Below are 15,837 nucleotides of genomic sequence, written 5' to 3' on the forward strand. Positions count from 1 at the left end.
ATCAAAAATGTTCAACTCGTGCAAAATGCGGCTGCACGGATACTAACTAGAACTAGAAAATTTGATCACATCACACCAGTTTTGTCCGCCCTACATTGGCTTCCTATCCAAGCCCGCTCTGACTTTAAAGTGCTACTCCTCACCTACAAAATTTTAAATGGGCTTGCACCGCTCTATCTATCTGATCTCATCTCCCGATACTCGCCCGCTCGTGCTCTGCGCTCACAAAATGCGGGGCTTCTATCGACCCCTAGGGTTAAAAAGAAATCCGCCGGCCACAGAGCCTTTGTCTACCGCGCTCCCTACCTGTGGAACAAATTACCTGCCGTCATCAGGGGCGCCTGCTCTGTCGAAGCTTTTAAATCCCTGCTTAAGACTCATCTTTTCTCTCTCTCCTTCAACCTACCTTGATCTCACCTGGTCGGGGACTGACCTTTAGATTAATCTGTGTAGTTTAGTTATGGTACAGGGTACTACATGGTACCACTGGGTAGTTTACTATAGGGTAGTTTAGTTAGGGTACATGGTACCACAGAGTACTACTTGGTACTGCATGGCATTACAGGGTACTACACGGCTTACATAGCTCTACATGGAACTACAAGGCACCACAGGGTACTACATGGCACTACAGGGTACTACAGGATACTACGGGGTACTACATGGCACTATGGGGTACTATAGGGTACTACATGGCACTACGGGGTACTACATGGCACTACAGGGTACTACATGTCTGCTCCTTTGCAGCACCACAAACATGGGAACTCTCTAACTCTTCCCCCCCCCCCCTCCCTCCCCCTTCTCTCTGAGTACCCGTCTCCTGGCGCTGACCAAGGTGATGGATGCCTCGGGGTCTTGGCCAAGCTTGTAGTGACTGCTCTACATGCACCTCCGAGGCATTGGATCAGTTATTCACCGCCGTCTGTCCGTGGTCCTGTCAACTGATTAACAGACTGTTAACAGATTAACAGTCAACGCGGTTTCATTGCTGGGTTAAGTACTTCTATTCTATTCACATAATACGCTTACTTCATATATCTACTCCATTCACATATATGCCTACCACTTGTATCTATTGCTATGTCCGCCTACTACAATCTCATGAGCTGTCTAACGCCTGTCCCGTCTCCCTGTCTTCCTATGACTTGCTGTCCTGGAGTGTTGACCGGAGTGTTGGACGTCCCGTGACGAAGGCCGGGAGATTGCGACCCCCTCTGCGTGCCCCCCTGTCTTCGGAGGTCTCGTAGTGGTGACCGGAGTGCCGGATGTCCCGCGATGATGTCGGGGAGTTCGCGACCCTCTCTGCGCCACCCCCCTTCCCCCTGTCTCCGGCTGTCCCTGAGCAACGACCGGAGTGTTGAATGTCCCGTGACTAAGACGGGGAGGACGTGACCCTCTTGCGCCGCCCCTGTGCCTCAAATAGATCCGCTATCAACTCTATCTTTAATCTTTCAAAATGTTCAGTTGCTATCGCTATTAGCTCCATCTTTAATTTTTCAAAATGTACAGTTGCTATTGCATGCACTCATCTGTGTTTCACCACACACATGAGTGCATGCTTACCAACTGTCCGTCTGCAACACTACTATCACCGACATCTAAGAAGGGAGATCCCCCCTTGAACGGCCCTTCTAAGGTTTCTCTCCTCCACATTGCCTGTGGAGCTTTTTTTCCCTATTGTTAGGTTTTAGTGAGTTTTTCCTTACCTTCGCGTGGGGTATGTCTGGGAGTGCTTGCATTCTTTCATTTATTTGCATTCATCTAAAAAATGTTTGGACCCTATGGTGTTCTTGTTCTGTTCTTGACTTATTGTTATGTTGTCTTCTTGACTTGTTTAAAGAAGACCTGTACGGCCCATGGTGACATTAACGTGTGTTGTCGGGCCCTATAAATAAATTTGATTTGATTTGATTTAACTTTTTTTCCATGAATAAATATGCCCATTCACAATGGACCCTTTCACAGCATCTTTGATTTAAGAAAAAGTTATGAAAACTAAATAATAATATCCCAATTTCTTTAAGGGAGCCACTGGTTTATATTACTTAACATATAACATTTGTTTGTTTTACATTTTTATTTTATTTTCTTAAATTACATCAGAATATTGTACAATTAACAGGGCTGACACCTCAGTAACAGGACTGACACAGTTACCGAAATGGTTATACTGCTTGTTTAAGTTACAATTGTGGGTGTAATGGAGTTATTTAAGAAGATCTTATGGAGATAGTTATGACAGTCATAAGCCTTTAATTCAACATGACATATCAGACAGAGTACTTTGTTGACAGATATGAGGTTTTAGTGTAGAAGATGATGAAAATAATTATGATACTGCAGATGTAGTCAAATTCAATCAATTTAGGAGGGGAAAAAAACACCATCTCAGGTACCCTATCAACATGTGAACCTCGGTTGACAGCTGAAATTCAACCTTGGCAACAAACAGCAGTGGAACAATGTTTCAAACATCTAACATCTTTTCAAACATCTAAACCCCCCTCCCTAGAATTGCAGAACAAACAATCACATAATACACCATTAGTTTGCCTACCCAACAAGTTTTGACCAGATGTCTTTCCGGATCTCTACATGTCGTGCTGTCACATTGACAGGAGAAGGAATCAACCTTAAAATGTCATCAAACATGTACCAGATACAGTCCTCGCGTGATGGCCAGAAATATCTATTCTGGCCAATATGGTGCATGCACTTCACTTGGGCATATCCTTCACCTGTTGCCACAATGATTCCAGGGTACAGCTCCTGGTCATATGTAAGGACACACCATTGACCAATTATCCCATCACTACTCAAATCGATCTCCTGGGGTCCTTGAAGTTCTTCAGTCAGCTGTTCTGCTGACTTTTGTGCTTGTGGTTGTATGGATGGCTGGGGTGCTTGTGGTTGGCTGAGGTATGGCTGGGGTGCTTGTGGTTGGCTGAGGTATGGCTGGGGTGTTTGTGGTTAGCTGAGGTATGGCTGGGGTGCTTGTGGTTGTCTGAGGTATGGCTGGGGTGCTTGAGGCTTGGGTTGCCTTGATCATTTGGGGGCCCATTATCAGTGGAGGAAAGATGAAGTGGTTAGTGTTGAAACATGTACAGGACAGGTTCTTCAATGTGGTACACAGACAGCTGACATCCCTGGTGATCAAGTGGCCTTTCCTGTTGGTGACCACTTGGTGTATTCGCATTGTCCCTGGGACTAATGGGATATTTGCTGGCATGTTACGATAAGCATCCACAATGTTCTCAGTTTCCACATAAAAGAGCTTCACTGTCGTACCAGTTGTAAGTAGTGCTCTGTAAAGTGTGGCGGCATCAGGAATGTCACGCCCTGTACTCACAAGTTGATCTGCCAGTCTTTTTAATACTCCCCCAACACCATCAGGCGCTCCCTTTCCGTGGCTTGCTTCAAAAAAATTCCATGTGCCACTCTCAAAGCCCCTCTTACTCAATTCAGTACTGAACAGGAAGAAATTACCCTTCTGCCTGTATTGAGTACAAGTACCGTCACTGAAGAAGTGGACCACAGACACAGGTGGATGATTGGCTTGTACGTAGTCCAGTACTGGCTCAAGGTGTTGCCAGATCGCAGGGGGACCTTTTTGCTTGCATTCTGAGATGGTGCAGAAGCAGAGAGGGCGTGCATCTTCACCAACATACAACACACCTGTGTGCATTGATGCCTGTTGGTGCGAGGCACCGAAATGCACAGCCTGGATCTCAGCACTGTACTTACATGAGTAGTTTTCTGAGAAATCCACATGTATAATGCATTCGTGTGAGGACAGACTTCTCTTTAGCTCTCTGGAGAATGAGAACTGCTGCTTGATGTTGAACGCATGTTTCTTAAACCTGTGCAGGAGACAAGTGAAATGCTCAATGAGCTCCTCTACAGAGCTTTCAATTTGTTTTTTAGCTGTCACTTTGAATGACACAGCCTTCTTTTCTTGTAGCATGGTCTTCTCCTCCATTACCCACTGTATGTATGCAACACGCATGTTGGTGTCAGGAACAGTAGCCAGTGGGACGCTTTTCAGTTTGCATGTGGGACACTCACCATACATGCACTCTTTACTGTTTGTGCTGCAAGAGACCTCTTCAATAAGCTGCTCAAGGTTGGAATTGGTAAGCAAACTTAGTTGCTTCAGCTTGTCGGCCACAAAGCCGAGGTTCTCATGGATTTTACACATGCATGTATCTCTGTCCTGAATGGTGGGATGTACCACCCAGAAGGGTCGAAGTCTGCAAAAGAGACTGTAGGACAAAGCTCTCTGTGGATCTTCTGATAGGAACTTCCTGTGAAGATGTTGCAGTGAATCAACAAGAAATCTCTTTTGTTTTTTAACTTTCTGCCGTGTTCTGGTCTGCTTTCTTCCAGTCGTGACTCGACTGACATCATCACGGTCATAGAAAGCTTTGACATTTGATTTTAACTGTGTTGGGATGCGGAGCTTTGCTTTACGAGTGAAAGTGCATTTTTTTCCAAAGTCTTCCACCTTCTTCTTGGAAGACCAATGGCACTATTTCCATATTTCTGCATGTGGTACCTTTTTACAATCTTCCCGGATAACATTTGGGAGATAATCTGCTTTTCTCGTTCATCTTTTGAATCTAAATATTTTCTTTTTATGTCCCTCAACAGTGCAGTGTGAAATGTGAGGGTTCTTCGTGCTTGTAACCGCGCAGATGGGGTGCTCAAGTCATGGTTGACTTTGGAAGATGGGGATGCTGCTTTTTTTGTACTTATCTTGCTTTTGTTTTTCTTTTTCCAGGCTACTCCTCAATTTTTCCAGCTCTTGGTGGAGCCTCTTTCTCTCCTTATTTGACCTTAAATGCCCCTGAGCACGTTGCCTGCAGCACAATAAAGCATAGATTAGTCAAATAGTTGTACTGACAATCAAATACTCACCAATGAATGTGATTTACTCAAATGCTCCCCTTACACATACACATACACACACTCACACTCACTCATACACACTCTCTCTCTCTCTCTCTTGTTCCTCTAACTTTGAGGGGCCTGGATCTGACCCGGGATCTTACCCTGAATTTGGCCCTGGGTCTGGGTCTGGACTTAGAGGCGGCGTCATGCACTGATCTGTGGTTGCTGCAACTGCTGTTTTGGCTGCTCTGCATCTCAGTTGTTGCGCTCTCCATTTGCTCCGCTTGGCTCTCCTTTCTCTGTCACTTAGTTGACTGATAGACAGCTTTTTCCCTGTCTCCTTATCCTTTCTCCATTTCACCCTCTCTTTCTCTAAATATCTTTGTCGCTTTTCGGGATCTCTACGTTGCCGGTATAGGCGCTGTTTCTCCGCTGCAGATAGAGTCATCCTAAGAAAATCATATAAAATACAAATACAAAAGTCACTTTAACATTGGCTGTAACCTCTTACTATTGGTAAGGGAAGTATATTTTCATGTACACACAAAAGCATATACTTTTGTCAGCCCTGTTACCATTCACTTAACCCTGTTACCCATTGAAAGGTAACAGGGCTGATGGTAACAGGGCTGACGAAAAAGGCAACTAGCAGCCATTACTAGCCATATGCTAACGGTCTTGACGCCTGTAGCTGTTCCGCAACTGTAGCTATTTCCGGGGTAGGCCTGATTGGCCCCGACAGGCACGTGACCCGCCGCGGCCACGCCCCGCGACAGCCTCGCGACGCGGCAACGAGGCTGCTGTGGTTCACAGGCGCTTTCCGCCTTCAACGCCGCCCGCAGCATTAGGCAGGAGTTTGCGGCGCCTTTCACATCGCAGTCATCAGTCATAATAATCGCGCCGCAGTCGGCAGTCATGCAATCATTTAACATTTGAAAGGCATACATTGTTGTATGAAATAAAATAGTATAGAGACATATGTACAGCGTCGCGCCGCAGTCGGCAGTCATGCAATCATTTATATGACTGCGATAGCACTTGTGACAAAGTGAATCTTGCTTGATGTGAAATAAAATACAGCAGAGAGCGGCGCGATTATTATGACTGATGACTGCGATAGCACTTGTGACAAAGTGAATCTTGCTTGATGTGAAATAAAATACAGCACTTACTTCAACGTTGAACAGTGATTAATATTATCACTGTAGAGAGCGGCGCGATTATTATGACTGATGACTGCGATGTGAAAGGCGCCGCGAACTCCTGCCTAATGCTGCGGGCGGCGTTGAAGGCAGAAAGCGCCTGTGAACCACAGCAGCCTCGTTGCCGCGTCGCGAGGCTGCAGCGGGGCGTGGCCGCGGCGGGTCACGTGCCTGTCGGGGCCAATCAGGTCCCCCCGGAAATAGCTACAGTTGCGGAACAGCTACAGGCGGTCTTGACACCACATGGTGTGCATTCATGAGAGGAAATAACGACTGGGGGGACACACCGTTGCGAGGCGCATTCCGCCAGGGCTTGAACGACGCTATTAAAGACGAGCTTGCGTCCAAAGAAAGACCCACCTCCCTGAGCGAGCTAATCCATTTGGCCAGGGAACTGGACCTGCGTCTTCGGGAACGTCGTCGAGAGAAGGCTAGCACCGCTCGTTCGCCTATACCCGATCCGCCTCGTCGCGCCGCCCGCGCTGAAGAAAATAGTTCCTCCGAGCCCATGGATCTCGACCGCTCACGTCTTCCCCCCAGCGAGCGCCGACACAGGCTCGCCACAGGAGCATGCCTGTACTGCGGCCAAACAGGACACTCTATTGTCTCATGCCCGCTTCACCCCAAACGACGGGGCTCGACAGTAGACTCGAGTCTAGATGTCGCTCCCAGCTCTGGCCCAAACATGTTATTCCGCGCCACGCTGTGTCTGAATAACCAAACACTCCCGTTATCTGCCCTGGTTGACTCAGGGGCCGACGAGAACCTCATCGACGCCGGAGTAGTCTCCCGTTACAACATCGCTACTGACGCCCTGCCGATACCCTGCGACGCCCGGGGGTTAAACGGGAAACTACTTACGCAGATTACTCGCCACACCGTACCCCTTCGCCTTCTGCTATCCGGGAATCACAGCGAGTATTCGGTTTCACGTTACCAACTCTCCCCACAATCCCATTGTCCTTGGCATGCCTTGGCTCAAGTTACACAATCCCGTTATCAATTGGCCTACCGGCCTGGTGACCAGCTGGAGCACCCACTGTCACGTCGCTTGTCTACAGTTGGCTCGGCCGCCACTAGAGGGCCCCTGCAAGGTGCCACCATCTTCACAAAACTGGACCTCAGGAACGCCTACCACCTTGTCCGCATGCGGGAAGGAGACGAGTGGAAGACGGCCTTCAAGACACCACTCGGCCACTTCGAGTACAAGGTAATGCCTTTCGGTCTGACCAACGCCCCTGCTGTCTAACAGGCCCTCGTCAATGACGTTATCCGTGACGTACTCCACCGCTCCGTATTCGTCTACCTAGATGACATCCTGATCTTCTCCCGCTCCATGGAGGAGCATGTCCAGCACGTCCGCCGGGTCCTCCAGCGTCTTCTAGAGAACAAGCTGTTTGTCAAGGCGGAGAAGTGTGAGTTCCACGTCTCCTCCATCGGCTTCCTTGGCTACATCATAGAGGGCGGCAAGATCCGGGCGGACCCCGAGAAGATCAGAGCGGTGTCCGACTGGCCCCGTCCCACCAACGTTAAACAGCTCCAACGCTTCCTGGGATTCGCCAACTTTTATCGGCGCTTCATCAGGGACTACATCCTGGTCGCGGCGCCTCTCACCCAACTCACCTCACCTTCGGTGCCCTTCGTCTGGTCTGACGCAGTGGACTCCGCCTTCGCCGAGCTGCGCCGACACTTCACCACCACCCCCATCCTCGTCCAGCCGGACACGTCCTGCCAGTTCGTGGTGGAGGTGGACGCCTCCTGCACCGGAGTAGGGGCGGTTCTTTCCCAGCGCTCTGCCACCGACCAGAAGCTGCACCCCTGCGCCTTTTTCTCACGCCGCCTAACCCCAGCCGAGGTCAACTACGACATCGGGAACCTGGAGCTCCTGGCGGTCAAGCTAGCCCTGGAGGAATGGAGGCACTGGCTGGAGGGATCGGAGGTTCCCTTCCTGGTTTGGACGGACCACAAGAACCTCGCCTACGTCTCTTGAGGAGGATCTTGTAGGGCAGTGGTCACCAACCCGTCGATCTTTGAGACTGTCCCTGTAGATCTTTCCATGAATTTTTATTTTTTTTATAGATCTTACCCTGAGAGTCCATATTACAGTTCTACTTTTGTTTTGATGTGAAAAGTGATGCTGCACTTAGCACTGACTGAGAAAGTACACATTACAGTTCTACTAATTGTAAATATGTTTGTCAATGTTAATAATATGTCAATGTTAATAATATGAGAGTCCACATTACAGTTCTACTTTTGTTCTGATGTGAAAAGTGATGCTGCACATTGCATGTAATTAGAATACCGGCAAATAAAAGTAATTTAGTTTAAAGTACAATCTTGGCTGTCTTTTTCTCTCAACGCTTCACCAAAAAAAAAAGTGATCTTGGGCTTAAAAAGGTTGGTGACCACTGTTGTAGGGGATTCGGTAGTTGATGGGGAGCCAGTGGAGTTTTTGCAGGGTGGGGGTGATGTGCTGCCAGGGTTTGGTGCGCGTGAGGACCCTCGCAGCAGAGTTTTGGACGTACTGTAAGCGATCCAGGACCTTCTTGGAAGCACCAAGAAGGATTCCGTTACAGTAGTCGAGGCGGGATGTGATGAAGGCGTGAATGATAGTTTCCGCTGAGGTGTCGGAGAGTGAGGGGCAAAGGCAGGAGATGGTTCTGAGGTGGAAGAAGGCGGATCTGGTGACAGACTTGACGTGAGGGTGAAATGAGAGGGTTGAGTCCAGTATTACGCCCAGGTTCCTTACCTCCGTGGAGGGGCAGATGGAGTAGCCATCCACGGAGAGAACAAGGTGGTCGATCTTTTGGAGGAGGGCTGGGGAGGCTACAACTATTAGTTCGGTCTTCTTGCTGTTGAGTTGAAGGAAGTTGGTGGTCATCCATGTTTTTATGTCCTGGAGGCAGGCAGTGAGGGAGGGGGGAGGAAGGGGAGCCGAGGGTTTGGTGTGGAGGTAAAGCTGCGTGTCGTCTGCGTAAGGGTGGGAAAGCTGGCGGGGTGGGTCCGGGTCGTTGTAAACAGCGACTCCTACAGTTCGGTCGGGGCGCCTGCTCAGCGCGGATAGGATCTAAGGGGGGTAGTGTGATCCTTCCACATGTTACACCCTCTCAGTGAGAGTCCGCGCTGCCAGGTGAAAAGAAGCGGTTGATTGGCTAGACGTGTGTCGGAGGAAGCACGTGATAGCCTCCACTCTCCCAGACCGACTGTGGGGGGTAAGTGTGCAGCGACCAGGAAGTGGATTGGGAATTGGCATAACGACGAACATTGGGATGGGAGAAAATCGGAGGAAAAAGGAGGGGGAAAAATATTTAAAAAAATTTAAAATAAAAGCAAGTATTTCACAATATTTGCACAGCTCTCTGACGTCAGGATATTTAGTGAGTAGTATTTAGGGGTGGCATTTTTACTACCTTTGTACATTGTACTTTTGTAGTACAGTGTCTTTGTATTTTAACCTTTAGTATTATGGATATTAAACATGCTGGCAGAGTACATGCATCCATGTTGTCGTGGACATTTTAATTAAATAAAGAAATTCCCTATCCATAGTCGCCGTGGGATTTTTTTTTTTTATAAATTCCCTACCTACCCACAACTGACAACCAACAGGAACCAAACCATTTATTTTGTTAGGCCCTGCTCTATCCTACTGTAGGTCTGGGGAGGGTGTAGACTATCACATACATGTGGAGTCACCACCCGCTTTTAACCTGACAGCTAGGAGTTTCACTGGGAGAGCGTAACACGTGCAGAGGTTCACCCAGATCCCCTCCCCACTGAACAGGCCCCCCCGACCGACCAGTAGGAGTCCCTATTGCAACGACCAGGACTCATACCCTGCCGGCTTGCCACGCGCAAACACTGCCAATTGTGTTGGTAGGGATGTCTGACCAAGTCCAATGGGAACTTCTGCAATCTCTACCACTGCATTTGTGCACAGCAGTGGCTCAAAGTACAGATAGAAGTGGTTTTGTGACCGGAAGGTCACCGATTCAATCCCCTGGATCGGCAGGAAAAACCGGCGGGGAAGTGAATGAGTAATGCTCTTTCCTCACTCAGAACCCACCGGTGAAGTGCCCTTGAGCAAGACACTTAACCCCCAGCTGCTCATAATCCATAATGTGGAGGGTGTAATTGGGCATAGATTCATTTAACACCCACAGTCCAGCTGGTGAGGCAGATGTGTCCTCTCTCTCTCTCATCTCTTGTCTGTTAGTTCCTCGGAGTGGAAGATCACTCCACTTTTGAGCACTTATGGCGGAAATAGACAACAAACATAAGCAGAACAACTGTAGAGTAGGGCTGCTTGATTATGGCAAAAATCCTAATCACAATTAATTTGATTGAGATCATTAAACACAATTACTAATTGATTTGAGAACATATTACGATGACTGAATTAGTTTTACCTTATTTTTCTACCAAAGACTGCCTTTCTGTCCAAAGACGTTTCAAAATAACTGGAGAAAAGTGCCATGGCTCCCTCCTCCCTCTCAACATAAGCTGAAACTACTGTTTGGGCTTGAGGGGAGAGGTGGACCCCACTGCTGTAAAGGAAGGGTGCGCTGCATTTACAACACAAGACAACATGAGAGCAACACAATAATTGTTTTATCGTGGGAAGCCAAAATCAGAATTGGAATTGAAACTTGATTAATCGCCCAGCCCTACTTGAGAGCCATTAGTTAGCACTAGAGCAAACCAAGCATAGCATTTTTGGTTGAGTTGATGCGAGTGAATCTCCCACTGTATATCTCTGGAGTCTGCATCGAGCCCATAGTCTAGATGCAAATCTTATCTCTACCCCTCTGCAAGCAGAGCTAGGGACACTGCCTACCAAATGGTTTGTATATGTTTTACTCTTGGGTGTGGGTAGATAGACAGGGAAGGACATAATTAATTCAAAATGTGGTATGTTGCTACATCCACTGAAAATGCCATATTCAATACAAGGGAAGAAAGAGGTGCTGGAAAATGTATAATTTTAATTAGATTTAGACTAGTTTCCTGGTCCACAGATTCAAGGAAGTTGCAGAACAGAACGAGGAGAGAGGCAGGCAGGACATGGCGGGATGTAGTTCAAAGAAAGGCTTGTATTCACAAGGCAGCAACACGGTACACTCATCATCATTAGGTGGCTTCTTCGTTCCGAAGGTTGCCTATCACTCTCCAACCCATTCTGTCCCCACTTCTTCTCTCCAACTCCGTGACTCCGCCTCTCACTCCACTCCAATCACAGACATCGTCTACCCAGCCTCTTCTTGGTCTTCCACTTCCTCTCTTTCCATCCACCTTCCCCATCACCACCTTCTTGAACATCTCCCCGCTGGATCCTCTCAGAACATGCCCGCACAACTCCATCTTTCTCTTTTTCAACCTCTCCAGCAGCTGTCCTCCTTGCATATCCGCTCTTCTCAGTACCTCCTCATTCTTGATCTTATCCTTCCATGTTATCTTCAGCATCTTCCTCAGTGTCCACATTTCAAAAGAGTCTATCATCCTCTTTGCCTCTTCATTCAGCGTCCATGCTTCTGCTCCGTATGAAAAGACTGACATAACATACGTTTCCAAAATCCTGGTCTTCGTTTTCCAACTTATGTTTCTTCTCAAAAACACAAACCAAAACCTCAGTGCTGGCAGAGAACAAAATACAAAAACGAATTAGCACGGGGGAAAACACGACTGACACTAGGAACGAATGAGACAGGAACAAACAGCTAAGCAGCATACAGGGTACAGACCAGAGACAGGATAACAGGATACAGGAAACACTAATGACGAACCGACAATGGAGTAACAGGGAAGCACAGCATATATAGAGACTAATTAAAGGAAAACTCCAACATTTTGGGAAATTAGCTTATTTGCCATCTACCCTGGAGTTAGACAAGAAGATACATACCTTTTTTCTTCTCTGTGCATGCAGTAGGAGTAGGAAGACGCGCACCGTTAGCCTAGCTTAGCGTCAGTCACTGGAAGTAGGTTCCTCCATTAGCCTAGTTCCCAACATCTTCCTACTCCTGCATGCACAGAGAAGAAAAAGGTATGTATCTTCTTGTCTAACTCCAGGGTAGATGGCAAATAAGCTAATTTCCCAAAATGTTGGAGTGTTCCTTTAACAACGAGACACACATGGGGAGAGAAACAAGTTGACAGACTAAAGTGACACTAAATACACGACAGGACTGAATACCTAATACACACACACAGGAGACACCACTCTAGATCAGGCCAGGGAACACAGCAGGTAACAGGAACATAGGAATGGACAACATGACGGAGAGTACATTAATGACTAGAGACATATTGATGATGCATGCATGAATAACCACCAACAGAGGCAGTAGTGGCAGTAGTCCACTAGATGGGGGTACAGGACTGCGAATGGGAGCAGGGTGAGAAGAGAGCTGTCCAAGAGAGACTGAGGGAAGGAGGGGTGCAGGGAAGGGTCTCCGAATTGGCGGGGGGACGTGGGCAGGTTGAATAGGTGGGGGGATGTGGGCAGGTCCTGGTGGATTGTAACAGATATTGTTTGTCAAACAGTGTTGAACTTCAGTGCTACATGGTCTTATATTAGCATAGTATGTAGTAATATAGTCACAGTAGATTACTTAGTAGCAAAGAGCAAAAGGGATAAAGAAAAAGGCACGCAATTTCTCTCCATACCTCAGTGATGAGTGTGATGTGCAAAGTGGCCCTGGGTGCTCCATGACCAGCAAGGTCTCCCCTACATTTGGGTACCGGGACCGGCATTCTATAACTCCAGGCTGCTGAAAAAATGGACCAGGAACAAGGCATGGCATTCCCAACTCTTTGGTTTCTGTTCTGCGGTTCCCCCACACACAAATATTCAACATGTTTGATATTCCCGACTGGCTTGCGAGCAGATTATTAGATCTGTCAACACCTTGGACTACAGGATAATCAAACATATAATTGGTGCCGACCGGCCTGAAATCGGGAACGCCCTGTGATTGTCGGCAGGGGTGTAACGATTTCCAATAAATACTCAATTATATCAAATTATAATCGTCAACAACATCAAAAACACAACCACCACTCTGCTGCCGTTTATTTACTCATTTCATACACAGAGGAAAAATATACAATTTTAAATTCAAGCGTCAGCGCAAACATTTTCATAGACAACAAGCCAGCTAGCATGATAGTTCAGTTTTTCATCTGCAGAACAGGAATATGTTTATGTAGCTACAGCCTGAGACACTCGACAAACACAGCCCTGTCACTGGAACCCTTTTACACCTGGGCCCTCATTTATCAATAATGCGTAGAAAGTGTTCTATTTTTGTTCCTAAGCATGGAATTTAGAATGTCTACGCACAGAAAAATCGGGATTTATCAAACGTGCGTACATAGGTCCTACGCAGACCTGCAAGTATTCCATGTTGATAAATGCTACTTGTTCTATGCTCTATCGCGCTTGTGCACGATTTTAAGTATTTGCATACAGAACCGCCTCTAATTAACCATATATGGTAACGCACCATTGATAAATGAGGGCCCTGGTGTTTCAGTGGATATATTTAAAACAAGTAATATATGGGTTCATGTTGCAAGATGGGAACACCATCTGATTATAAACACCCTCCAGCTGGAACGGCTCTAAGCTGTTGCTGCTTGGTGTCAGATCTCGACACATTCCGTCTGCCCTGGGATCATAAAGCCCTCAAATGGCACAACTATTGTCTCCTATTGTTAACTATCGTTATAGTCTCCTAAAGATGATTCCCCTCACCCTGTCAGATACTATGTATTTTACAATGTACAATGTTGCGTTTCACAGCACGTGTCCCATTGTACAACCTGGCCCAACTCACGTTATAAATGTCTCCGGTTACACCTGCAAACATTTAGCTTCTCATACGTTATCTCGTTGATTATTCAAACTTTCATAAATTCCAACACCAGAGCTGTGGATGTGACTCAGGCAGTGAGCAAATGCAGTCCACAAGTAATACTGTACATGACAACCCCTCATACAGTCACAATCACTAATGCAACACTGTTTTGCTCTTTTGATAATAATAATCATAATGATAATACTACTACTACTACTACTACTACTACTAATAACAACAACAACAACATATTTTTTTGCTAGATTTGGCTTTCGGTCGACATTCAAGTGGTCTGTAAAATGTAAATGAATGAGCCCCCCCCCCCTGCGTCAGACATGACAGAGGCAAAAAACACGCTCCGCTATGGTGGAGAGATAAAAGGTTTCATACACTGAGAACAACCCACTTTTTCAAAGAGAGAAAGAGGTCAGACAATTAAAGATGACTTTTGAACCATATCTTGTACTTTTTACGTGACATGTAATATTGAAATAGAATGTCTATACAGAGTTGACACCATATACAGTAAATAATTATGCTCGATTCGCGTCCATATACAGCAGTTCCCCCTTCATCGAGTCGTCAAAGTCTATATAGATTGTGCTACAAAAACACAAAACCGTAATACAAAATATCACTGTCTACTTCTTCTTTTGTTTTTTTATTTTTTTCAGGACAAGCGAAAATAGATAAGAGAGCCTCACATCTGTGGCGGCTGAAGAACATGTCTTCTATAAAGACCAGGCATACATAATAGTCGATGTCGGTCACTCTTCTGCCACTTTCCTACACTAACTCTGCTAGGTTGTACAAAACAGGATCTGTGTTCATAAAGTCTCACAACAGGAGTGCTGATCTGAATTTTAGTCTGCTAGCTTGCATTGGTTTCGATGATAAATGCTCACAATATACCTTGACTATTTGACATTTTGTCTGTTAGCTCGTGGCTAGCGGTTCTCATTGGTTTTGATGAGAAACACTAACAAGCTATACCTTGACCATTCAAATACAAAAATGTAGTTTGCAGCTGGCAAATGTTAGACGTTGGACTTAACAAGGAATGCTTATGAGTTAAAACGGGATCTCTTGGATTTTAGTCTGCTATCTTGCAGATGTACCCATTGGTTTGAATTGGGAATGCTGAGAAGGTATTGGCCTGTTTCTTTAGAGTTGGTGTTACTTTGATCATTCACCAGAATTAATAGTTTTACCGCCAAGGTAAACCACATTTACTTCCAAAGTAAAGTTCATTAAAGGACCATGGGACCTGAGCAGTGATCACAGATCAACGGTTGCCACACTTTACTAGCTTATTTTGGAGGAACTACATTTCCCATGAGCCTTCACCTTCGTTCACCTTCTTCCAGCTCAGAGTATAGGACCTTGGAAAGCCAGAGGATCATTCACCCGATTGACTGTGTGTGTTGAGAGGCGGATTTCTGGTTAAAAGATGTTGTTAAAAGCTGCCACAGAAAATCTCACGACCATCGTTGGAGAGAAGCCTCCACCCTTCTTTTTTCTCCTCTGTTCCTCTATTGTTGTACATTCCGCAGTTTTAGCAATTTCTCAATGCAAATGTATCCTCCAAATATAGCGGACAGCATCCATAACAACGCATAGCAACCATCTTAAGGGGACACTTTACCATAAAAAACAATGCTGATTTATTTTGCACATAATCTCACACGTCAAAAACTCAGTTTTGCTCACATTATTTAATTTGATGGTCATGGAGAATACATTTGTTTGAATATGGCTACCAGTGATTTCATCAGGGACGTTGAATGTGTTGTGTTAACACTTTCTTCGCCAGGCTTATGTACATCATTATACCATCCTCTGCCAGCTCTATTTGTCTATGGAGAAGTTCCCCTTCTTTG

Source organism: Notolepis coatsorum, assembly GCF_963971535.1.
Source record: "Notolepis coatsorum genome assembly, chromosome: 17".
Lineage (NCBI taxonomy): Eukaryota > Metazoa > Chordata > Actinopteri > Aulopiformes > Paralepididae > Notolepis > Notolepis coatsorum.